The sequence below is a fragment of the Anthonomus grandis genome, chromosome 22 (assembly GCF_022605725.1).
Source record: "Anthonomus grandis grandis chromosome 22, icAntGran1.3, whole genome shotgun sequence".
Lineage (NCBI taxonomy): Eukaryota > Metazoa > Arthropoda > Insecta > Coleoptera > Curculionidae > Anthonomus > Anthonomus grandis.
The window spans coordinates 29,030,560-29,057,406 of record NC_065567.1 but is presented as its reverse complement, the minus strand read 5'-3'; the positions used below and the strand labels follow the sequence as shown (position 1 = coordinate 29,057,406).

At 31.1% G+C, this 26,847-nt stretch overlaps 1 long non-coding RNA gene across 2 annotated transcripts in view; it reads left to right on the top strand.

Moving 5' to 3' along the window:
* Positions 1–200: 200 nt before the first annotated feature.
* LOC126748192 (uncharacterized) overlaps positions 201–26,847 on the top strand; it is a 169,116-nt gene continuing 142,469 nt past the window's right edge. Inside the window, exons 1-3 of one of the 2 annotated variants that reach the window (XR_007664654.1) lie at positions 201–339; positions 1,317–1,414; positions 19,857–19,928. This is a non-coding gene — a long non-coding RNA (uncharacterized LOC126748192). The remainder of the gene's footprint in view (positions 340–1,316; positions 1,415–19,856; positions 19,929–26,847) is intronic. The other variant, XR_007664655.1, reaches the window with a different exon arrangement.

Genomic DNA, 26,847 nt, shown 5'->3' with positions numbered 1-26,847 from the left:
ACGTTTACTAAATATTCTGTAATTTGTATAAACCTTTATAACTATAATTAACATTTAATTTATTTAAATTAATTGCAATGCGAAAACTCCTTAATGCATCGCACCAGTTAAATTGTTTACATAAGAGATGTGCTCGGATTGGCTCAGGAATGTTACATTTATTTAATATTGAGTTATTTATGTTAATGCGGGTCGCAGGAATTTCACTGCAGTTTGGCGATTTTTGGTTTAGTGTTTTACGCGTTATTAGTGGACGATATGAATATTTGTGGGGATGTATCATAAACTATTGGAAAATGTTAGTTTTACCTTAAAGTAGACCAGGAAGGAGCGAAAAAGGTAGGAAATTAGTACAAAATTTTCAAATATGTAAAGTTGTGTTATTTAAATATTTTTTTCGGCATTAAATTAATGCAATAGATCCGGTTGATTAATAAGAAAAATGAAGATGTTTCAAAAAGAACATTCAAATTAATTGCAGTGATTTGCCACGTTGCCAATATGCCTTATTTTTCAAATATATTTTTAATGGTTTTGCGTTGAGAAGAATTCAGGGTAATTTAACATAACAGACTCTCTCTGTTATTATACCTCAACTGGCAACGCCGCTTAATATAATTTCATAGACTTTGGCAAGGATTATTTAAAGGAAAATAAAAAGTGTGTTATGCGATGTTGCCAATAACCCAACAAATTTTTACACTGCTAGCTTAATTTGTCACTGTTATTGTACATTATCTGGCAACATCGATTTATTTGTTCTCACAGGTTTTGGCATCGAAAATATTTAAAGTCTATTGTACTAAAGTAATATGTGCTTTATGCGACTTTGACAGGGATTATCTAAAGGCAAATACAATGTTGCCAATATGCCAAAAATGTCGATGTTTTTAAAGAACTTTAGATAAATTAATCCAATGACTTTCTCGCTATTTATTCGCCGGTGGCCTGCCCTAATTAATAATACTTAACACAAAACATTCTGATAATGCAACGCATTAATAATTTCATTAAAAAAAAACATTGCACAGGCATTTTCATTGCTGTAATGCATAGTTATTCAATGACAATAATTATATGCCCAGATCAAGATAATCAAGAGTGGTATAATAATTATGTCGTATTTATTGCACTTTTTTTTTCGGTAAATATATAGCCATAAGAGATATACAATTGGATTAATGGCATTATAATTAATGATTAAGTAGACGTATTTTTTATAAAGGGTGCTTATTAATTAAATGTCAATACAAAGTGTAATCCTTTGTCTATATCAAATTAACAGTAATAAATAATTAATTTTTGAACGAGTTTAGGTACGTGCGCAGACTCCAAAACAATGAAGGAAGATGTGCGCTTGCGCACTATACAGGTGTGAGTGAGTCTAAGAAGAAAAGTAGACGTCCTAAACCTGGTAAGCAGCACATCATATATTATTATCGGTAAATATTTATTTATTCAACCATTTTTTAGTAAATTTGCATAACTTTAATGGATACGACGATCATTTTCTATTTAAAAGTATGCGTTCCTATATATCTGTATAAAAAAATACATAAGGTGTAATACAATATTCTGTGGAAAATAAAAAGTGCCTAAGATCATCTTACTCAAGATCGTGTAGTTGTACACTACTAAAGGACTTGCATAACTTTAATGGATATGACAATCATTTTCAATTCAAAGGTTTATATCTGTTTAAAAAATTTTATATAAAAATTTATGGAAAATAAAAGGCGCGTCATATTAATTAAAATTATGCATAATATAAGAAATATTAAATAAATTAAAAGAGGCAAGCAGAAATAAGATAAAACACAAATATAGAGGCTTTAAACTTAAAAAGAAGATAGTGGGCCGTTCAGTCCTCTGTTCGACCTATTTCTATTAAGATTATGATTAAAACTCTTAAGGCAAATAAAAGAAAATCATCTAACTCAAGATCGTCCGGTTGCAAACGACCAAAGGACACGCCGTAGCACCACAAATCACAGATAACACAATGGCCGTGATAAAAATGATATTTGACCAGTCATAATGGCTGATATTTACGAGCTGGTACATCATATATCATACACCGGGCGATTTTCTGGTACCGAAGGATATCTTAATTAGGTTTTGCACGCACCGAGGCGATATTTTAACGGAGACAGATGAGGTGCGGAATAAATTATTCTTCGCGTAGTGGGACTTTTCCGTTCTGCGCTTCCCGTAGAGAAAATATTTAAGGATTTTTTTACTCGAGAGACTATTACAATTTAATGGATGGCTAGTTAACCTTGGGGTTACTTTTTAACATCACATCTTTTACCTCCAATGAACCTGCATAACTTTAATGGACATGACGAACAGTTTCTATTCAAAAGTATGCATTCAGTATGAGATTCTATGGAAAATAAAAAGTCAATAAAATTATGCGTAATATATAAATTTTATTAAGGTTATTTCTGTATATAATTTTCAAATCTAATACCTATAAAACGAACGTAATATTTTCAATGAACTATATTATACTTAGAGGCAAATTATTTTAAAAAAAATTATAAAAATATGTTGGGCGCCAAGAAGTTTAAGTTACGTCCAATTTATAATTTTTGGTGCCCAACATTTTGCAATTTTACTTTTATGTTAAAATTATATTGAGATTTCCCATAAAACATTATTTTATCAATATATTAAACTAAATTTATTCAGGTTTTAATTTAATTGTTATATTTGTTGAACAAATGTCGTTTAAAGAATACTCTTCGTTATATTGAATATAGATCTTTAAAATTTAATTTACAATAATCTTAAACTTCTTTTGTAAAATAGCTTAATTTACTTTTATAGTTTTAATAAAAAACATCACAAAAACATAATATTTTAAGCGAATTAAAAATAAAAAATAATTTAATAATATATAGAATTCTGCTCCTACTTTATATATCATTAATTTGAAAAAATTACGCCCATTGCTTATTTAAAATCTATAATGGAATTAAAAGTACATAAAATGCAAAAAAATATAGATAAAATTAACAAAACCATAAAAAGCGAAATAATTCATTTAATTAATAATACTATACGTAAAGAGAATTATAATCCAATTCATTTTCCATAACTTGAAAAATGTATTTAGGTTGAAAATCCAGAAGGAATTTCACTGCAACCTTTTGTATAAAATGTATATTTTTCACATTTAATTTTTTTTACGTCCTTATATTTTATGTATTTTATTTTTTAATAAATTTATCTAAAAAAAATGTAAATGATGATGTCCGATTTCCAATTTATCAAAAATACAACTTTCATCTTAAAGCATAAAAAAGTCAAAGAAAAATGAAAAAATGTGTCACATCCATTTAAATTATGCATGGCACCTTTAACCTTCAATGAACTTGCTTAACTTTAATTCTGTTATATAAAATTCTATAGAAAATAATAAGTCCATCAGTGGCATTTAAGTTATGCACTATCAGAGAAATTGAGATAAATATTGTATATAAACAGAAAATATATTTCTTTTAATAAATCATATTCAATTGAAAATAAAAAGTGCCTTAAAACATAAAATAAAAAACAAGAAGTGTGTCACATCCATTAAAGTTATGCATAATATAAGAATATGTCAAATCGAAATCTAAAGGATCAAGATGAAGGAAATAGGGTTATTTATGCCCTGTTGATTAAAACAAATAAAAACTGTATGTTATTTTAAAAAATTAAATATTTAGGTAATTAAAAGAGCCAATAATTTAATGTTAAGGCTGAGTAAATCTTAATTAAAGTTAACTGAACTTAAAGCGCCTAATAAAAATCAAAGAAACTTTTTTTAGATATGTAAATAGTCACCAGAAACGTGATCAGTTTAAAGGAGAAAAACAGAGTTATTTTCTCTTGATGACGATCGTAACAAAAAAAAAATATCGTCCAGTTAACAATAAAGGCGTGTTTGTCTTGTAGTCGAGACTAAACCTTTAATTTGTCAACACGGATTCAGGCGATTTAAATAATACAAACGACTCCTCGCGACGCTAAAGCAGGTTTTCCCGACCGCGAGAATATTATTTACGCGGTTATCGATGCCAGCTGTCACTCCCGATGACAGCTGAAAGTGTCTTCCACTTTTTGATAAATCTCCAACACGTTCTCCGTGACCGTATGCGCTAACGTGAGGAACAGATGATCTCTCTTGTCGCCATGGCTACCCGTGGACCCTTGTCCCTAATTATTTTTATTTGTCAAGCTTTTTGGCGCCCAACATCTAACTGAATTTGATTCTCCCTTTAAAGAAACATGGATATTTAGAAGATCTTAAAATTTTTTATTGAAAATATTTTTATCATGTTCTATACAGGGTATGTTCTGTATATTTTAGGTTTGTTTATGAAATTTAGATTTTTTAATTCTGGTCAATCAAGAAATATAAAATTTTTAATTTTTGTGGTTTTCTTTTGCCCAAGATATTGCTGTGAAAACAAATAGCTATCACAAAAGTATGTATATCAATGGAAAGCATATTAAATTCTACAGTAGTTTTTGCTGAAAAAAATAAGTCTCTATTTACCAAATTTTAGAAAAACGACAACGAAAAGGTAACACTAATTTTGCACATTTCCCAAATGTTGCATTTAACTTCTGATAACACCCGGTATAAAAAATTACTCAAAAACTTAAATATACCCATCTTATAGCAAATTTAATTCTCTTTCAGATGGTATATCTAAATTTTATGTGATGCTAAGAATAACGGAGATATTCTTGTTTATATAAAAAAAACAAAGAAATTTGATAAAATCAAAAAATGTTAAATACCAGAAGAACTAACAACTTCAAAAAAATGTTATACGACTTTTTTGTTGCAAATTACTTTTATAATCACCTCTTAAAGTTTGGCAGTTTTTATAGTAAACACCTTGTATAGACTTTCAGGCGCCCAACATCTAACTGAATTTGACTCCTCGACCTCCTGCTATAAACAAACAAGAATATTCAGAAGATCTTAAAAAAACTTCTTTAATTTTCCAATTGAGAATATTTTCATGTTCTATAGACATTGAGGCGCCCAACATCCACCTGCATTGTAATTTTTGTGACTCCCCGACCCCCTGCTTTAACGAAAAATTGCACCTCTAATATTCCTTATTTAATTTTCTAACTTTTGAATATTTTTATTACATTAAAACAAATTATTATAGATGTTAAATCATGAATATTCCGATCCGCGAGACCTTTAACGTAACATCGCACAACCGCAAGCACTGTCGGGCAATTTGCAATTTCTGGTATAAACGCTCGTCAAACTGATGTTTTAATTTACATTTATCGACTGCGAGTCGTGTACTGCTTAGCCTTAACATTATGCTTCGTCTGGCTCTTTTAATAATTCCATTTGATATCAGCATTATGGCATTTGCACCGTTGTCACACTCGGTATATGCTGCGAGTATTAATTTAAATTTTTGTTGCCTGACAATAACAATACCACAGCCGAGATGATATGGTACAGATATGAACACACCTGGGTATGGCTACTGATTCGTAATAATTATCGTTGCGTGGTGTGTGGCTGAGTTATGCAACATATTTTCTTTTTTTTTGATTACTTATTATTGTTTTATTGATGTGGTTAGTTAAGGAAATGTGGCAAGGAATTTAAAATCTATTAATTTTTAAGTTGAACATTTTTTGAAGAAAATCGAAAATAACTCGGATAGTAATAATTTTTTCCAAAAATCATTAGCAAGTGTTGATAAATCAAAATTTGTATAAAAATTATGTGTGAACACAAAATGAATCAATATTCCAGGCAGATATTCTAATTTTTCTTCACTTTTTGCAAATGAATGTATAAAATGCAAATTTAATGAGGCAAATTTTTATATCTATATCTTTTCTAATTAGGCACCCTTAAAAGCTTAATCAGTTATTTCCTTAGAACCTATTTAAAACATAAACCAATTTATTAATAACATACCGTTACATGCATTAAATATCACCTCATAAATAATGACCGTATTTTTATTAATTACGAAATGGTTCACATAGCGGCAAGCTGTTCAATTCTAATGCGAGCCGACATAATCTCCACCAAAATGGGACTGACATGAAAACTGCATATTTCGAACGAAGATTTGAATAATTTAATAGACTTTATGGGTCGTTGACAGGGAAAAAATAAAGGGAACTTTTCACTACGTAAACAAACAGACATTTCACTTGTCAGCAAACAAGTAGTACCGCATTTGATATTATAATGATCCCTCGATATCATCGGACGGTGTCTTCTCAATTTGTCTGTCGAGCGAGTGTTTGCGATTTATCGATATTTAATTTGGTGCATCTCAAATGGACTTTTAAGTGATTTTTTTGATAATTTATCTCTCGCGAATTTTCAGTTCGGATCAGTGCGTTAAATTGAAAAATGGACCCGCGGTCAATCTCGCGGTCCATTTTCACGTTATTCCAACGGATTCTCAGACCACACATGGGCTTTACCATTAAATATAACGTAATTTGAAGATTCGACAAGATTTTTATCTCCTAAATGGCTTTTTATTGCCCGCTTAACTTTAACTGACACGGAATTTATTTTTCGAAGATGAGGGCTCGAACTCTAATTAGGAAACGTCTAGAACATACATTAAGGGATGCGTAATAATAAATCACAAAGAATTCTTGATTTTTCTAGTTTGTCCCCGCGTATCTAAATGTTATGAAACATGTGCATTCGTGACGAGATCCAGTTGCTTCGATTACCGTGAAATGTTAACTTTATACGCTGTTACTGACCTTTTTATTAATCTTTGCTGCACGATTACACATTTTGTAATATCGGATATATAGAGTGTTACAAATTAGTAGGTCAATCTGTTTTTCTTTTGTTGTTCAAAAAAAAAAATACACCTCTTCTTGAATACCTTAGATTTTAGTATTTTTAGGTTATTATAGATAATTTAAATGAATATGACACACTGCACTGAAATTCTTAAATTGTGCATAATTTTAATGGATGATTAAAAATTATTTAATTGTAGAATTTTTTTCTCTTACTATTTATTAAAGTTTAATATAATATTCTCTCATTTATTGCGTAGCCTAAATGTAAATTTGTAATTTTTTGAAAATTAAAAAGGCACAAACATAAAAAAAATTATTTAATTTAATTTCAAGTGCTCATAACTCGACAATCAAAAAACCTAAATATCTGAAAATTTGTACTTGGATTGCTTAACTAATTGCATGAGACACTTATAGGCAGATTTATTAAGAAAAAGAAAGAATCTATTGAACAAGGGTCCACTGAAACTATAACAAGGGGATATAGGTGCGTACGACGAGTATTTAACGTTGGGCAAAAAAAATCCATTGTTAAATACATAATAAAGGCATATCAAATATTTTACGGTCTAACGCCAAAAGAAATACGCAAACTGGCCTACCAAATATTCATTGAATATGCCGGGATACATGGACTAAAAACTCATTGGCAGGAGAAGATTGGTTTTCCGGGTTTATGAAACGTAATCCTGAACTATCAATCCGTTGTCCCCAGGCTACAAGCCTTTCAAGAGCAACCAGTTTTAACCCAACAAATGTACAACTTTTCTTTGACAATCTTGCCACGGTAATAGACAGATATAAATTCCAAGCGAAGGGCATTTATGAAATGAAATGAAAAAACCTGCTAAAATCGTAGCAGAAAAGGGACGTAAACATGTAGGGGCACTTACATCAGGAGAACGTGGCACTTTGGTTACAGTGGCAATAGCGGTAAATGCAATTGGAAATAGCATCCCACCAATCTTTATCTTTCCAAGATTAAGATATCAGGATAATTTCGTTCGTGACGGTCCACCTGGGTGCATTGGAGTAGGAAATGCTAGTGGATGGATGCAAGAAGATAAATTCTTGCTTTACTTAAGACACTTTCGAAAACATACCAACAGTTCAATTGAAAACAAAGTTTTGCTTTTAATAGATAACCATCAATCTCATGTAAGCATACGATGCTTGGACTTTTGCAAAGAAAATGGCATTGTTGTCCTCTCATTTCCCCCACACTGTTCACATAAACTACAACCTTTGGATTGATCGATTTTAAAAAAGCTGTAAATTCAACTTGCGATTCTTGGATGAGAAACAATCCAGGCAAAACGATGACAATTATCACATCTCCAGCATCATCAAGCTGGCAGATAGCAGTATATATGTAGCCTTTCAGTGCTGGTCTCTAGGTAAATGTAGAAAAATTTCATTAGAATGTAATAATGGCAGGTTTAGCAAATTTCCTGCATATCCATCCATTTCTTGGTAAGAAGAGTCTGCTTGTCGAGAATCTTGGGTGGTGACACCTATTTTTCGGCATTTAAACGCACAATGTGTAGCCCTTTTATAGAAGATATTATTATGCATATGACTAACTCTATAATTAAAACGAGCGATATACCGACACTTTAGAAAACTGCAATTGTTATCCCTTTACTTAAAATAAATGATCCTCAAACCTTTTCCGACTTAAGAATTATAAGTACCAATTCTTTTTTCATTTTAGCAATAATAAAATTAGTCCTAGTTTTCAGTGCGGATTTAGAAAGGGGTTCAGTACGGCTTCCGTACTTGATCATGTCATTAAGTTTCGATGAAGGTCTTGTTAGTGTTCTGTTTTTTGTTGGTTTTCTCTAAGGCCTTTGATACTTTAGAGCATAGGCTCTTATTAGCTAAACTTAAGTACTATGGCTCTGACTCCGATGCACATAACCTGGTTGGATCATTTCTTCGAGACAGATCGCAAAAGATCAGTTTCGGTGACTCGGTAACAAATAATATTTCGATTAAATCTGGTGCACCTCAGGGTGCTATTTTATCCCCGCTCTTATTTATTATTTACACAATAGACGTTATTGCTGTGCTTCTTTTTTTTTGTAGTACACATGCCTATGCTGATGATACTCAGATCTACTTTTCTTTCAATCCTCAAGATACTCAGAAAGCTCCCGGAAAAATAAACTTGGATCTTAATATAGTTAGTCAATTAGCTTACGAACATAATCTTAACTTAAACCTCAACAAGACAAAATTATTATGTTTTAGTAGTAAAACCATAGAGAGATTCAGTTAAACAGAGTCTCTCTATGGTTTTAACACAATCTAATATTATTGCTGGATTCCAGTGCACTGGTATATGGCCGTTTAATCGAGATATTTTTACGGCTTTAGACTGACAGACCTGCTCCCGAAAATTTGCAGTTAAATATCCCCCAAGAAGTCCAGGCAGTAGGTTCAGGAGAGAATAAAGATTTATTTAAAGATTCTTTTTCAAAATTAGTAAATTCTAACTCCCCAAGAGCGTCAACGAGCGGAACTGTTTCGTTAGAGCCACCAAGCACCCCGCCTCCAGTTGCATCTGCAAGTGTCCAGTTAGCCAACTAACCTCTCTTTGGATGTGTTTTCAACTGAGCTAATAAGGCCGTTACCAAAAGCTCTTCCTCGGAAAACTACAGAAAATCCACCATTTATACCAGAAAAAGATGCTATTCAACAAGAATATAAAGTGAAAAAAAAAATTGGTGATCCAAGAAATACACCAAAAACACCAGTGTCCAAAAAAAAACTCATCAACAGAATAGCCGGGACAATAGCAGCAGTAACAATGAAGACTGTTTTTGTCTAGTATATTTGGAATCGTATAGAAGTAGCCGTTCAGGGGAAAAGTGGGTGCAATGCATTGATTGCCATCAATGGAAGATTTGTATATCTGTCATAACTGCATGTCAGAATAAATATTCTACTTTGCTAATTTATCTTTATTTCAGCATTAGGATAATTGTTATGTTGTTTAAAACTTTTGAATAAAAAATTTGGTTTTATTTAAGTGTAAAAATTATGTATCAATGTTTTTATCTTCGTATGTCTAAATTGAATGTTATTTCAGTACTAAAATAAATATTTTGTTCATTCTTAATGGTGTTTCCACTGTCCCTGGTATGTGTTTAAGCTGTCCCCGTCTCCGGGCCAATTGAAACAATATACAAGGCTTCCCTTTAATATCTTACAGGCATTATACAGGGTGTCTACTATAAAAACCGCCAAACTTCAAGAGGTGATTATACAAGTCATTTGCAACAAAAAAGTCATTTAACATTTTTTCGAAAAGTTGTTAGTTCTTCTGGTATTTAATATTTTTTGATTTTATCAAATTCCTTTGTTTTTTTTTTTTCATATAAACAAGAATATCTCCGTTATTCTTACCACCACATAAAATTTAGATATACCATCTGAAAGAGAATTAAATTTGCTATAAGGTGGGTATATTTAAGTTTTAAAGAAATTTTTTGTACCGGGTGTTATCAGAAGTTAAATGTAATATTTGGGAAATGTGCAAAATCAGTAGTATCTTCTTCGTTAGCGTTTTTCTAAAATATGGTAAATAGGGACATGTTTTTTTTCAGCAAAAACTACTGCATTTAATATGCTTTCCAATAATATACTTACTTTTATGATAGCTATTTGTTTTCACAGCAATATCGTGGGCAAAGAACAGCACAAAAATTGAAAATTTTCAAATTTTATATTTTTTGATCTTTTGAGCATCAACGCGGTGAGTACTTATAGATCTATCTTCCCTAATACAACAACTCCACAAATTTCCATTAGAGAAGCCGTAAACAAATAACAAATCGCGATATTCATTCTTTAAGAAAAAAGGCGGGTTTTCCTTCTTCTTTTTTTTCTTTGGAGTATGCTTCGTTTTCCTAATAAACGGCAACCCCATAGAAATACATTTGCAGAAGTGTTCAGACGCTGTGGGAAAACTGGTATCTTTCGAGGTTTGCGAATTAAAGAAGGTGGTCAAAATGGTCAACGCTGGAGACACGAACCTGCGATTATAAGAGCTGTTAGAGAAGATAGATCTAGAAGTACTCGCTGCATTGGTGCTGCATTAAGGATTCACCATTCCACTGTACATAGAGTTCTTAAAAAAATAACTTGCATCCGTTTCATTTGAAAAAAGTCCAGGATTTACTGCCAGTGGATGGTGAGATGAAGCTTCAATTCTGTAGGTGGTACTTGAATAAGTTGCAAGAGTAGGGAACAGATCAAATATTTTGGACAGATGAAGCAATATTTACAAGAGCTGGAATAATGAATTTAAGAAATAACCATATATGGCATACAGAAAACCCTCATGCGACTGTTGTTTCACATTTTCAGCATAAGATAATGGTCAACGTATGGATAGGATTAATGAGAGGTCGCCTTTCAGGCCTGTAATACTTCCTGATCGGCTCAATTCCAATGAGTTTTCAAATTTATTAAATAATGACCTTGTTGACTTTCTGGAAGAAATCCTCTTAGCCGCTAGACAGGAACTTTGGTTTCAAATGGACGGATGCCCAGCCCATCATAGCAAAATTGTGCAAAATTCCTTGAATCAATGCTTTGGGGAGAAATGGATCAAAAGATACGGTCCGGTAAGATGGCTGCCCAGAAGCCCTGACCTTACGCCCCTTGACTTGCCTAGAGCACATTAAAATCTAATGTTTATAGTATTAACATTAATACTCGAGACGAACTAATTAATCGAATTAGTGTGTTTTGCAATGAAATGCGACAAAAACGCGTTGAACTTGAACGGGTTGTTGATAGTGTCAGAAGAAGATGCATCAAATGTATTGAACAAGAGGGAAGACATTTTGTTATAATTTTAGGTTTGTTTAATGCAGGTTTAATTTTTTAATTTTGGTCAATCAAGAAATATAAAATTTGAAAATTTTCAATTATTGTGGTTTTCTCTCTTTTACCCATGATATTGCTGTGAAAACCAATAGCTATCACAAAAGTAAGTATATCAATGGAAAGCATATTAAATGCAGTAGTTTTTGCTGGAAAAAAAAACATGTCTCTAATTATCAAATTTTAGAAAAACGACAACGAAGAAGATACCACTAATTTTGCACATTTCCCAAATGTTACATTTAACTTCTGATAACACCCGGTGTAAAAGATTACTGACAAGAGGCCAATGATATTAGGGATCTATTCTTTATATTTGAAATACTAAACAAAGCACCAAGTATCTTGGCGTTTGGTTTGGTAATGCAAAATTTCGTGGCATTTATTCGCGCTTTATGGAAAATGCATCTAGTGTTATAAGCCGTTTGGCGCTTAGTTTAAATAATTATTTTAATAAGTAACTTAAAATTATGTCCTTACTATAAATTTGTAGCGTTCAAGAATATTTTGTAGATAAATATAGTCCTTGGCCGTTAAATGGCGCAATAATACCCAAAATTCGAATTTGGCGCTTGGTCGCGTTATGCATAACTATGTCCGGTTATAATGTTAGGAAATTCACCAGAGAAGGGACTATTAGCAATAAACCTCGATCAGGAAGGCCAAAGGCAACAAGTTTAAAGGAGGATTTAAATATTATAATTACAAGCAAATGCAATAGACGCCTTACCGCCCCTGAAATCACAGCAAAAACCAACAAGGAGCGTAAAATACGGTCAGTGTTTCGACAGTAAAACGGCGACTTTATGATGTTGGTCTTAAAGGACGTTTAGCTGTATCAAAACCGCTACTGAAGGATGTTAATAAGAAGAAAAGACTTGAGTGGGCCCAATCACACAAAGAATGGACCATTAATGACTGGAAGAAACTTCTCTGGAGTGACGAGTCGAAATTCGAGGTTTTTGGAACGAAGAGGCGATTTTGTGTTCGCCGTTATGCCAATGAAAGGGTACGGTGGCCTCAGTTAAACACGGTGGTGGTTCGGAGGATCTGCAGTGGGCGATCTAATTAGAATAGAGGGAATTCTTCGAAAAGAGAGTTACAAAACACATTTTTAAGTGACAATGTACTTCCTTCTGGTACTCGAATAATTAGTGAAAACTTCATTTTTCAACATGAAAATGACCCCAAGCACACGTCGAAATTGTGCAAGCAATAATTAGGTCAATTACAAAGGCAACATCTTCTGAAAGTTATGGTATGGCCCCCACAATCACCGGACCTCAATCCTATCGAATTACTGTGGGATGAACTGGATAGACAAGTGCGAAAATCATGCCCCACATCAAAAGAAGACTTGTGGAGGATCATCCAAGAACAGTGGCACAAGATACCTCAGGAAACTAGAAGACTACCGAAACTCTGTGAAGCTGTTATTAAAAGACCTTCCTAAAATTCTTAAATTTAATTAATTGAAAAATGTATTGTTTATATTCATTTTGTTATAAATAAACCGTTTGATAAGAATAACTGATGGGTTTATTATTTTTAGTTATAACTTTAAAACAGTCATATCTGGGCAAATACTTTTGAGCGGTAGTGTACTTGTTACGTGTGAATACTCTCTCCTAAGCCCTATATCCTGGATGCAGTTTAAAAATAAGAAAAGAATTACTATAAAATTAGTGTATACGTCCGTTATTATATTAACTGAACTATAAAAACACAATTTTAGAATGATACCGAAGTTATTAAAAAACTGAGACAGTGATATGTCCGAAAAAGTCGTGATTTTCTATAATATTCATCTATATAATATCAGGAAAAATTAAAACTTTTACAATATTTTCGGTATCAATTTAAAATTGTGCTTTTCTATTGATCCAATTACACTCATTTTATAATAATTCTTTAACGAAAAAAAAAATATTTAAAATTTATTAGAAAGTCCTTTATGGGAAAGAAATATGCGCCCCAAGCAAACTAAAACGATTGCGCAGAACTGCTATTGCCCCAAAAAAAAATGGTCTAAAAGTGTATGTGTAGGTACCGACAAATCCATTAACAGTAATTAACCTTGACACCAAACATGCCACGAAAATATACACTATCTAGTTATCAAGCCAAATAAGTAAAAAAAAACTTCAAGAAGAGAGGAAAAAAGGCCATCGTTCGTGTGTGGGATAAAACAAATAAGGATTTACTTAACGGTATCATCCGAACGTGTGACACATAATTAAAGATTATGTTAATGATTTCTCCGATGAACCTGGTTTGTTTGAACAACATTTATTGTGACACTTTTAGGCGCGAGATTGGCTTATCTTATGACATTTATGAGCAATGAATAAATTTTTTATTAATCGAGTACTTTAGTTTAATTACGTTTCTTCCTTGGTGTAATAAAAACAAGCAATAATTATTGTAATAAAAGATATCTCAGTTATGGTTAGTGAAGTACATATTAAGGAAAAAATGTTTTGCCTGAGGTAAGAGATCAAAGGGTTTATCTAAAAAAAAAACATTTTTAAAAGTATTAGAACCAAAAAGGAAAATATGCGTTTAATAACCCAAACATAAAGAAAGAAAATTTGTGATGTGTTAAACGACTGCTTCCATCAGGCGGTATTTAAATAGATGCGAACGTATAGAGATAAGCATCGCATTGGGTATGCAAAGCCGATTCATGGGATTATTTCAACTAGATGGAAATTTATTACGTACGAGTTTGTTAGCTATGGAAATTTCATAGTCATATATTTACATTGCATCACATGGGTGCGTGTGTTGGGAATGTTCAGACTGTCTTATTTGTATAGCAATTTCCTAAATTGAATATCACGGTTGATTTGTCACTAGCAAATGCGATCCTGCTAATTAATAATAAATTTTTGAAGCAAACGCGCATGATCTGTGATCGGAAACGGGTTTTGGATGCGCAGAGAACTAAATAATAAAGCAACATTTGCAAAATGATGCTAATAAATTAAAAATTCTTGTATAGGTCGGACGGAGGCCTAACCGCTTCGCCATGCTCACTCTCTATTAAAAAGAAACAACTTCCTTCCCATTACTTTAAAGCCAGTAACCCAGTCCCTTACAAACAACTTATTTTACTCTAACAGGCCACTTTACCATCTAATTCTCCATAACTCGGCGGCTTCCTTTGTCTATTTATTCTTTTATCATTCTTTTTATGGCCGATATACCATGTTTTCAGTTGCTCGGGTATTTTAATATGCATGTAATTGCAGTTTTACAACACGCGCGGCTACCGAGCATGGCGATCATATTTTGTTCGGCCATTAGGTATAAAGAAATAAAAAAAAAAAGCAACAACACTGCCGCCATATCCATAATGAATCATTTATAAGTCAAGGTGATTAAATTGCAACTGTTATTGGAGAGTAATAGGGTAATAAGTTTGATTTTTCTTATATCATGCATAACTTAAATGGATCTGATTTTAAAAGAATTTTAATAGATATTTTACCTAAAAACCTTTTAACGTTTTATTTTCCTTATATCGTGATATGAAGCAATGCAAAAACTGATTTATGAAAGTCAAGGTCCCTCTGGGTTCGCGAACGGTTCTCTGCCTTCCGCAAGTGGGATGGGATGAAAGTAAAGACATTATGTCCGTCTTTTAAATTTGTTTCGTTGAAAATTTTAATTGTCTATTGGCATGGAAAGACGCTTTAGTGAGACATGACATGCGAAACAATGCCATTAACTTTTTTTAAAGTTTTCGTTGAAAGTTACTTACCATATATGGCGTGAATATCATATAAGAGGAGACTGATTAAAATTAAAATGGCATGCGCCTAAAGTATTAAATTTAAGACAAGTATTGTGAACCGGTCAAATAAATCGTCATTTCTTCACTATATATAAATAAGTTTATTTACAGTTATAAATTATTTTAAACGACATTGAATATCACCAACTGTGCACTAAAAGGATTAACTCGGGGAAAAAAGCTAAAAATCCGACGTGACTTGTCAAGTGTTTTAATGATTTCTTTCATGAAAAGAACCGTTTTAATCCGGCACAATTTCGACCTGGTTCTCTCCATTAACAAGCGAGATATCTAAATATAATAACTGGACTCTTAGGTTTGGATAGGGATTAGAAAACTTGAAAAGAACGCAGCAGTATCATTAATTGGTTTATTATAACTAATGTGGTGCCAATTATAATATACACTTTTAATGTTATCGTTAAAATCTATACTAAAGACATTAATTACCTTTGATTTATTTAAATATTCAGCCTTAAACGCATTCTTTTGAATCTAATTTACACTTGATTTAATGGAGAAAAAATGCCCGAAAACAATCCGGATTTATGGTGGCCATCGAAGTGGGAAAATTCGCGGGATTCCTCAAACGAGAAGACAAATCGCCTGTCACCTAATAGGAGTCTTTTGAATTCCTGAAAAGTACCGAACCTACTCGTCTTTGTGTTCACACACTAATTAAAAAATATTCAAGCGCCAAAAAAGTCGACTATTTATCGACTTAAATACCGAATGTTTATCACGGCGTGTCGTTACATTTGGTTTGGTAATTTTTGACGTATCCTGGTGCTGAATTTTTCGATGGGAATGCGGATGTTAAGAAGCTTGACTAATTATCAGCATATTAAATACATAGGAAGTATTCAATGTACCATTATCCTTAAAATTCATCCATTAGGGCCTAATTCGTCGCGGAAATCACATTTTCTTATCAAGTTCAATTCAAATTGGGTCTGATAATAAAATAAATTAATTTTTCATTAAATATGACCAGTATCATTTTCCAATATTCGATTACTGAATTAGAGAAATTAATAATATATGTATCGTGTACTATTAAATTATGCATCTACTTCTATTTATATCTTTATACGAAACCTTTTTAGAAATAGGAAATTAAATAAGTTTCTAATACTTAATTGAAATAATTTAATAATACGTGCTTTATGTGATATTAAATTATGCATTTAGCTTGACACTTTTATTTTAATCTAGTACATAAGGCAAGTATCAGGTCATTATATGTTTGTACTATTATACGCCATCTCTACCCCCATGTTACTTCTGTATTACAAGATTTAAAAAAAAAATATTTATATATAAATCGTCTACTATTAAATTATGCATACATATATATGGAACAATTTATATTTTTCTAACTAATTTATAAGCAACGCGATTTGTTTTGCTACTGTTACTACTGCTTTAGAAACTATTGAATTCCTTTGATATTAATAAATTTAATAAGTTTCTATTATTCAATTGAAATCAAAATAATTTAATGACATGTGCATCGTGCACTATTAAATTATGCATCTACTTGACATTTTTTATTACATATTTTTCATGCAATTTATTCGATTGCGCCATGTCTAAACTCGATTGAAATCAGTGTAATACAATAATCTATGGAACTCTATTGGAAATAATACACTAAATATTTTATAAGAAAATGTGCCTCATGCACTATTAAATTATGCATTTAAATTAAAATTCCTATTTGAATTATATGAGTCTAGTGATATAAAATCATAGATTTTTATTATTTTTTCTAATAATTTAAAAACAAAAATCTGCGAGACGCATATTTTAAAATATGCATCTAATTTAATAAATTCTGTATATTAAAAACGTAATTTAATGCTTGAAAATGTTTTAATTGTATTTTTACATAACCCTCTTAATAGGCATTTAGTTTATAACTACATAAATTTAAATAAAGCTCATGCACTATTAAATTATGCATATATGCATATGTATTAATTTAGATTTTTTACACAATACTTCCATTACGTGCAACGCGACTTATCTTGCCATTGTTATTACTACTTTGGAATTTATAGAATCTCCATGATATAAATTGATTTAATAACTTTCTAATATTCAATTAAAATTAAAATAATTTAATAATGTGTGCCTCATGTACTATTAAATTATGCATTTAACTCGTCTTTTTTGTTTTATTGCACTTCATAAGGCTTATATCATTTTATTATATAGTTTAATCGTCATCTTTACCCTCATATTATTACTCCGATACAAGATGTAAAAAAAATATTAATATATAAATCGGGTACTATTAAATTAAGTATAAAAATATAACAACATAATTTTTTCAATTTACGTTGTATGTAATTTATTTTATCATTGTTATTACTGCTTGAGAATCTATCAAATTTCTTTGATAATAATAAATTAAATAACTCTTCAATATCCAATTGAAATTAAAATAATTTAATAGTATAAACCTCATGAACTATGTATTTAAATGTTAGTTTTAAATTCAATCCACTATATACAAATATTATTTAATTTATGTGTTATTACACCATTACTAAATTAAGAAAATTATTAATATGGCATCGTATACTATTAAATTATGCATCTAGTTTGTGATTTTTATTTTAATGCACTACATGGAGCAAATATCATTACACTATATGCCTGGACTTTTCGTCACCTCTATCACCATGTTATTTCTCTAATAAAAGATGTAAAATATTAATAATTAATAAATCGTGCTACTATTAAATTATGCATATATAATTAATAATTTATATCTTTTACTCAATTTTTCCATTAGCTTTGGACGTTTGACGAGTGCAAACTTTACTCGAATCACTAGTAATAATATAATCTATGGAATTCCTATGATAATAATAAATGAAATCTCAAAAAAGTCAAAGTCAAAAAAATTTATTACCAAAAAAAAAATTACATAAGGAAAAAAATTGACAATTTTTGGTTTCCGAAACCGATACCGCAAGTTCCGTGAAATAGGTGTGCTTTATGCACTATTAAATTGTGCATTTAAGTGATAATTTATAATTTAATTTAGTACATAGAGCCTAAATAAAAGTCGTCTTATACAATATTAACCTCCTTATGATTGCTCCATTACTGAACTTAATAATATGACCATCATATATTTTGAGTGACTTTTAAAATTGTAATAATATAAATTATGCAACCTTTTAAAAAATAAAAAACTGCATAACATACACTATTAAATTATGCATTTAAATTTTACTAGTGATAAGAAATCATTAGTTTTTATAAAAGTGTTTAGTAATGCCACGAATATTAATAAAATTAAAAATATGTGCGTCGTATATCATTAAATTATGCATCTAATTTAACAAATATTGTATATTAATCTTCTTAATACCTGTTTAGTTAAACATTAAATTTTGCCATATAATTAACTAAAGAATCTTATTTTAAAGCCTTCTACATACGAAAAAGTCTCTCGCGGACGTGTAAAAAATACCAAATAATTAATAGTTAAAATATGCGTATATTTTTACGAGAAAACACCTAAATAAATTACCCTGCCGCTCACGTCCACACCAAATGGGAAAACAACATTAAAAAATGTAACTAGTTTCCTTTGTCACCTCTACATAAGATACACGAAATACATAAAACATGATCGGCTGGAAAAAAAAGTCCGTTCTTCTCCGTTTCTTTGGTTTTTTTATGTTTCTGCCTTAACCGCCTGTTCGCTTCTTTACAAACGTTAAGGGATTTCTTAAGAGAAATTTATAACTGTTCTGAACAAAAAAATATCCGAAACTTTCTTGATAACTTCGGATCTGCACTACACAGAAGAAATACCATTTTTGGACAGTTTTTATATTTTACTTAGAGCGTTTTAGAATATTCTTTAGCCACTTACCATGGATTTTATTTTAACGAATATTTCATTAAATTAACGCGTTTTTTGGCACCTACTAGCTCATTTTTGCCTGCAAAATGACTAAATCAATAACCAGTTTGAGCGATTCCAGATTACTAGCAAATACAAAAATACTGATCTAACAACTTTATAAGAATTATCGATTTTATTTGACGTTTATTACAAACGATTTAGTTGGCATGGTATCTTGTTAACATAAAACAGTGAGGATGACGCCCATTTATCATTTAAATAACTATTATTAACCAGATATTTATTAAACATAACGGTCACTTGGCCAGAATAAATATTGATATTTTTTCGGAATAATTTATCTTTCGCTCGATACGTAAATTTATTCATTAAAACGACATTTTATGATGCATGAAATATTCTAACGAGATTGTTATGCTAAAAAAAATAAAAGACGTTCTTTTTTAGGCACTTGTGGGTGGAGTGAGAATTTCACCGGGTTAATGGATCAAAAAAACAACAATCGTCGATTTTCTCAGGGTAAGCACTCCTTATAATAGTTTTTCCAAGTAAAATCATACAATTATTCAAATTACATGTCCAATAACTTATCGGTTATAGAACGTACCAGGAAATGCACCAGGCAAATAACTGTACGACGAAAGCCTAAAACTAATAGCGTGTGTGCATTCAAAAATGTTTTGCACATTATCCTCGCGAATAATAAATCACGGACACTGAACCGCTCTGAGGCATGAATCCACGCGAAAAGATATTTAATTTATAATTCTATTAAACGGCCATAATTCTAATATATTGCTTACTTCAATTGACTGACATTTAAATTCCGTGATAGGTACGTAACGCTATTAAAACCTTGTTACGGTTATTTGGTGGGTTATCTTACCTTGAAAGTACTTACTGCCGATCGAGAACAATAGGAAATATTACTTTGACGTTGCGGAGTAACCTTTATTCAGTAGGCTTTACAATAAACCAGCAAGTAATCATATTAATAAATGGCTTTTTATTCAAAAGATAATTAAATATAAATGAAAATTTAATACAAAATCTATATTACTTACAAAAATAGTATCAATCAAACAAGCAGATGTTGCAGACATACGTCACTGGCTCATTGATCGAGGTTGCAATTTTCAAAACGGTTTGTCAACGGATTATCTACACTTTATCGGACACTCGGATATATTGAAGAAATAATGCCATCAAAGTCACTTAACAAATTATTTAATGTTTGGAGGTCGATAAAAATTATAGAAAGCAAAATTCCAACACTCATTTTATAGTAATTCTTTTCTAATTTTTTAACTGTGTCTAGGATATAGGTCTTAGGAGAGCCAAAATCTTGACTTTTTAGGACATATTCCTGTCTCAGTCCTTTAATATCCTCGGTTTCATTCTAAAATTGTATTTTTCTAGTTCAGTTAATCCAGTCACGTACGTATATACTCATTTTCTAGTGATTCTTTTCTAATTTTTTAACTGCGTCCGTGATATATGACATATGTCTTAGGAGAGCCAAAATCTCGACTTTTTCGGACATATCCCTGTCTCAGTTCTTTAATATCTTCGCTATCATTCTGAAAATGTGTTTTTCTATTTTTATTTATCCAATGACATGCCAAGACTATAATAATTATTTTTAAAATGCGTCAAGTAATATATCAGTTAACGAAATTCAAACAACTATGACTCTGATACCTATTGCTGACAGACAATAATTTCCAACATCTTAAACACAGTTTTATTTATTTATTTTTTAATCTCATATCAGTCAGGAGTGTTGAAATGGTTTATGTTTACTTTCCCAAATATTAAGTCTGTTGTAACGAATTTTTGCAATAAATTGGAAAACACTTAATATCTCCAAAACAGTTGAAAATTAGCTACAAAAATTTGTTTTTTTTTAAAGATTCAATTTTTTTTCAAAAATTCAAATTTAGATACCATGCCAACTAAATTGTTTGTAATGATCGTCAGATCGCAAAATGTACCTAATTCAATAGGCTTTCCATAAACTAGCAACCTTTATTTACTTTAGAAACTTTCCAACTCGCTATAGTTGTAAATTGTGTTATTTTTATAATTTATTTATTTAAACAAAATTCCCATATGATTTAGGAGGCAAGAACGAAATGCTGCAAAAATAAAATGGAAGCAGAGCCTTATAGGGATTTGAACGTAACCAGGAGTAAAAAGTATTTCGTTGGCTCGTGTAGTCGATCTGGATTCCGAAAATTTCACGTTGGACCTTCGGCGCGACACTAAAAATCGACTTCTTCTACGTTTGGTCGGTCGGCTATTAAAAAGCAAACGTTTTCGATATTCTATATTCCGCAGCGGGTAAAAACGAGTAATGCGAGCGATCCGAGCCGTTAATTTTGGCACGCCGCAACATAAAAAGCATAAAACCGGCCAAAGTTAGACGACTTTTATGCGATGCTTATGCGGGGCAAAAAAATGCGAACGAAAATTATAGATTCTGGCCAAGTCGCCGTAAAGAAAGAAAGGGCATACCGTTACCGAGTTACGGCAAATTCCAATAAATTTTCGGCCGATTCGAGAACCGTCCCGACATTTTTTATGCTTTAATGCTTTTTCGAAAAACTCGACGTGGTGGCTTCGCGCTGCTGCTCGTTTCGCGAATATTCGGCGAGTACAAGTTTTTGCTCCGACTGCCTTTTCATTATTTCGAAAAGGGTAATAATCGTGTTTCGTGAAAATTTAAGTCCAGTTTCGATTATACGCCGACCGTTACACGGCAAATACATATTTACTTTAACCCGACTTAAGGCAGTACATTAAATCTTCGGTTTTTATACCCCCATTATATCAGGTTTTTTTTTTTAACCATTCTTAGTTTTATATGAAACCTCCATTAAACCCAAACACTGAACTGAGATCCATGTTCAATTAATTCGATGTCATTTTATTTAATACTTTCTAACATTTCTAATCTAAACCAGGTGGATGTATTTGTAATAACATGTCAATAATTTAATAGCAAAGGCAAAAATTATAATAAAATTAATAATGCTCCCAAACATAAAAATTCAATATCTTATTATTTAAATTTTTTTATTATATTTTTTATTAAATGTTCAATACCTTATTATTTAATAAGTGTCAAGCAATATAATGAGAAAAAGTATCTATAAAATTTGAAATAGAACAATAGTCTTTTGTGGATATAAAATAATCCAAGGTCATTTTTCTTGAGTGCAACTAAAATTTTTTTAAGCTTTTTTTAGGAGCTTTTTTGGATTCTAATAATTAAAGTAGTTATTACAGTCTTATTTTGAACATTTTTCTTATTTTTCTTAAATTTTCTCCAAATTTATTGAGACGAGAGGTTCGTGCCAATTTTTAAGAAATTTTATTGAATTTTTCTTGAGTTTTAGTAAATTTGTAATAACCACGTCAAAGCTATAAATAAGTGGCAAAAAAATCCTAAATTATTTTTAAAAATCTGGCCTACAAATGCAAACGAACACCAATTTTCCGGCTAGTATTGCATACATTCCCCTTAGATTTCTTATTTCTATTAACATTGAATCAGTTTACGTCATTTAAAGTGTAGCCTCTGAAAGCTTCAGCTTCTTTCCTAGAGCAATAAAATATTCATCCATGTAATGTTTTTCTCATGTAGTTGCAAACCTACGTCGTGTATCAATTTGAAATTAATATCTTTTTTATAGTTAAATCGGAAAGACACTTCAATTTTATTTGTAATGGAGACACTGAAAATGATTATTTTTTAACCCCCTAGGAGGGGTAGATTTACCTTTAGAATCTTAAATGGGATTCCGTTCAATTTTCTTTCCAGTAGTATCCTTCTTATTTGGTTTTTGTCTAAAGATTTCGGAATACTCGTGTTTCAAAGTTGCAAAAAAAACTATTAGAATTGCCTGTATTCGGATTTTGATTTTCAAGTTTAAAAAATTAAAATTTGAGAAACATGAGGATTTTTAATATCAAAATTATCCAGAGATTAAATGTGATGCAAGGTCATATTTACGTAATCCATCCTTTCCATTTGAAAAAAAAAAGTGGGGGTTAATTTGGACTCCCCCTGTAGGTGAAAAAATACAAAAACTATCTTGAAATGTGAAAAAAATAAACAAAAATCGACGGGTCTCAGGAATTTTGCGAGATAAATTTTGATTAGTTTTAACTGAATTTATTCCAGTTAAAGTCACCACACTGTATGTATTGTTCGTTAAATCGCCTATCTAGTCCTCATCTAACGTTATACCTAGATTCAAGTTAAGGAGACTATTAGCTTTACTACCAAAACAAAATAATTTAGTTTTTTCAATATTTAAATGAAGGTTATGTTCATAGGACAAGGTGATGATTTTATTGAAGTTTATTTTTCTGGCTACCTCCTATATATCTTGATTATTAAAAGAAAAGGACATATGCTTACGTGGTACAAAATGAAGCAACTGTTAGAATATCTATCGTGAATACAAGGACTCATGAGTATAATTTTCTCGTAATCCTGTATGTTTTCAAAAAACTTCATACTCGTCGATTTTTTGCTAATTTTATAATAGAAAAATATATTTTACATTGTGTTTCAAATAAAGGTTACAACACCAAACTTGTTTTTTTTTAAATAGCAACCTGGCAATGTCTTTTTTATTTTTAAAACAGTATTTATTAAAATTATATAAAGGGTGCAAATAATTTAAAAAAAATAATAAAAAATACATGCATATCTATCTATTATATGCCGTATAGAATCCCGAACTATCAGTGGTGATATATTTCTTGCTATATCTTTTATGTATTTATGTATTTTCCTTAATTTAGCCCCATATTTTATTTGCGATAAAAAAATGAAACAACGATACGCTTGCTTTCGAGAAATAAAATAGGGTTTCTTTACATTTTACTCAAAAACCTTAAGGTTATGTGAAAAAAATATAAATACAAAAACTATAGATTTTTTTATAACCTGTAATTTTCTTAAGAAGTATTTTTTTCTCAGGCAATTATTTTCTGCAAAAAATCTGTTTTTCATTAACCTTACCCTAACCCCCCCACCCACCCCACATAACTTACCAGTAAGAAATTGTCTTCAAAAAGCATTGTTTTTTTAAAATAATACACATGAATAACAGCTGGGTTCGTCGTTAATATCTAATTTAGTAACGCAGTTTGTTTATTTAAATTTGATATAATTATATATATGTATAGTAATAAATATTTAATACAAAAACAGTGCTATTAGATTAGATATTATGGACGAAAAACGGTGATTTTTCAAAAGAATTTCTTGCTGAGCAAACGCTTGGGGTGGGTGGGGGGTTAAGGGTTCTGTTGATGAAAAACAATATTTTTGCACAAAATATTTATTCAATATTTAATTTAATAACACTGTTATAATTAAATAAATAACACTGCTAAATGTGATATAATTTTATTTATAAATATTTAGTATAAAAACAGTACTAACAATACGCAAAAATTGGTCTCTCACTTTTTGTTTGTTAAGTAATTGGTCTAGATGTCGTGAATGTCCCTGATCTTGTAATTCATTAAGTTGCTGTTCTAATAATTAATCTACTAGTTCCTCTTTGAATCTTTTTACTGGAAATTGTCTTGATACTTAACTAGGTTTAATAAATAAATAAATAAATAAATATGTCTTTATTTGGTATCAAATGCACATTACATTACATTTCCCAAAAAGGCGAAGATTAGTTAAAGCTACTTTTATCTCTTAACCCTAATAACAATAATTAAAAATGTTTTGATAAACAGGCAGTAATAGTAATACAAAAATTAACCAAAGAACAAATTGAGAGAAGAACAAAGTTTATATAATAATTTTTAAAGCGAGATATTGGAATTGAAAAATTAGGTCTCAATCGATTATAAATTGTTACGGCAATGTAAGTATAACTACGTGAGAAAAGAGCTGTGCTATGGTGTGGCAATGTCAGAGTCTTATGTCTTATATCTCTATCATGAATCGCATTTTTTTGAATTAATTTCTCTAACAGATATTTTGGCTCTTGGTTTTTTTAGAGCCGACACATAAATGCAAGAAAATGAAACTTAAAAAGAAATGACATTTTTAGCCACTGCAATCGATAGATATAAATGGACACATAATCAAATTTTCTTAAATTACACACAAACAATGGGTTATTTTATCAAGACAAGGATAGTAAACAATAAAACAGTAATTTAAAATGGATGGACACTACACATAAGTTTCATCTCTTCTAATGAATGCCATTCATTTCTGCTGGTGTTAAGTACTTTTTTCGTATGATGAAATTCTTAGGACCCACTGTATTCTGTTCAGTTACTTGCATTTTCGATTGTCTCTAGGTGAATTCCGCATGAAGAGAAGATCTTTTAATATTATTACTATTAAAATATACAAAAAACTGAGCATCTTATGCAATACTAGACGACCTTATTTATTTATTTAAAAGAGAAGCGCCTTCGGCGTTATTTATTCAGCGTGTCCACGGTGTCCACCCCAGCGTGACTGGCCACTTCAAGAGTGTAAACGCCGTGGTCGAATAAAGAACTGCTTTGTCCCGCACCTCTTGGCTTCGCTTCTACCTGCGCCCGGACCCTTGTTTTAAATATTTGTTTATATGGGCGCCTCCTTCGATTAATCACTTCAGCACCATATCATTGGCGACTTGAGATATTAAGAAAAAAAAAAGAATTAATGAGACTCTTCAACGATAGAACGATCCAATTTCAAAATGACACCTTTAGCTTCATCGTGTTAAAATATATGCATCCTGGTGATAAATAAAACAAAATAATATTTACGGGGAGTTAAAGTGGCAAGGGATAACAATTATTATCAGTTAAAAGTGTGTCTCCGGGGGTTTGAGAGTTGAGAGGAAAAAAATCATGCCATCACCTCGTTAACAAACAACACGTAACTCCTCGATATCGCGATCCTTCTTTTTAAAGGAAGAGAAGAGATGATTGTTGGATAGAAATGCCGGGCGCTTGCTTATTCTGACAACCTGTAATTTGACTGGGCCGGCCTGGCCTGGCTGGTGGAACGGCGCGGTTTTCATTTTTTGCATCGACCAAGGCAGCTTGTCAGATTCTTATTATGGAGTTTTCACATCGTTTATTGTGAGGCTATTTGATTTTTTACAGTTTTTGACTGTATTTAATAAAAAAAAGACACAAAGTACACCTATAGCCAATTCGGGAAATGACAGTATTAGCAAGTCTTCTATATTTTTCGTATTTTTATTTCTCACTTACTGGATCATCAAGCAATTGGGTTTTTCTGGCATATTCTGCAAAGTCAGCCAATATTGGCAGGTCTTCTATATATGAGGCCATTATTTGCAAAACTTGCTTTTTGCTCGTAAGCCTTTTTTGGGAAATCGAAAAAAACGATTAAAGGCCCTGTAGTATTTTTCTCGCAATTGAAAGGTTT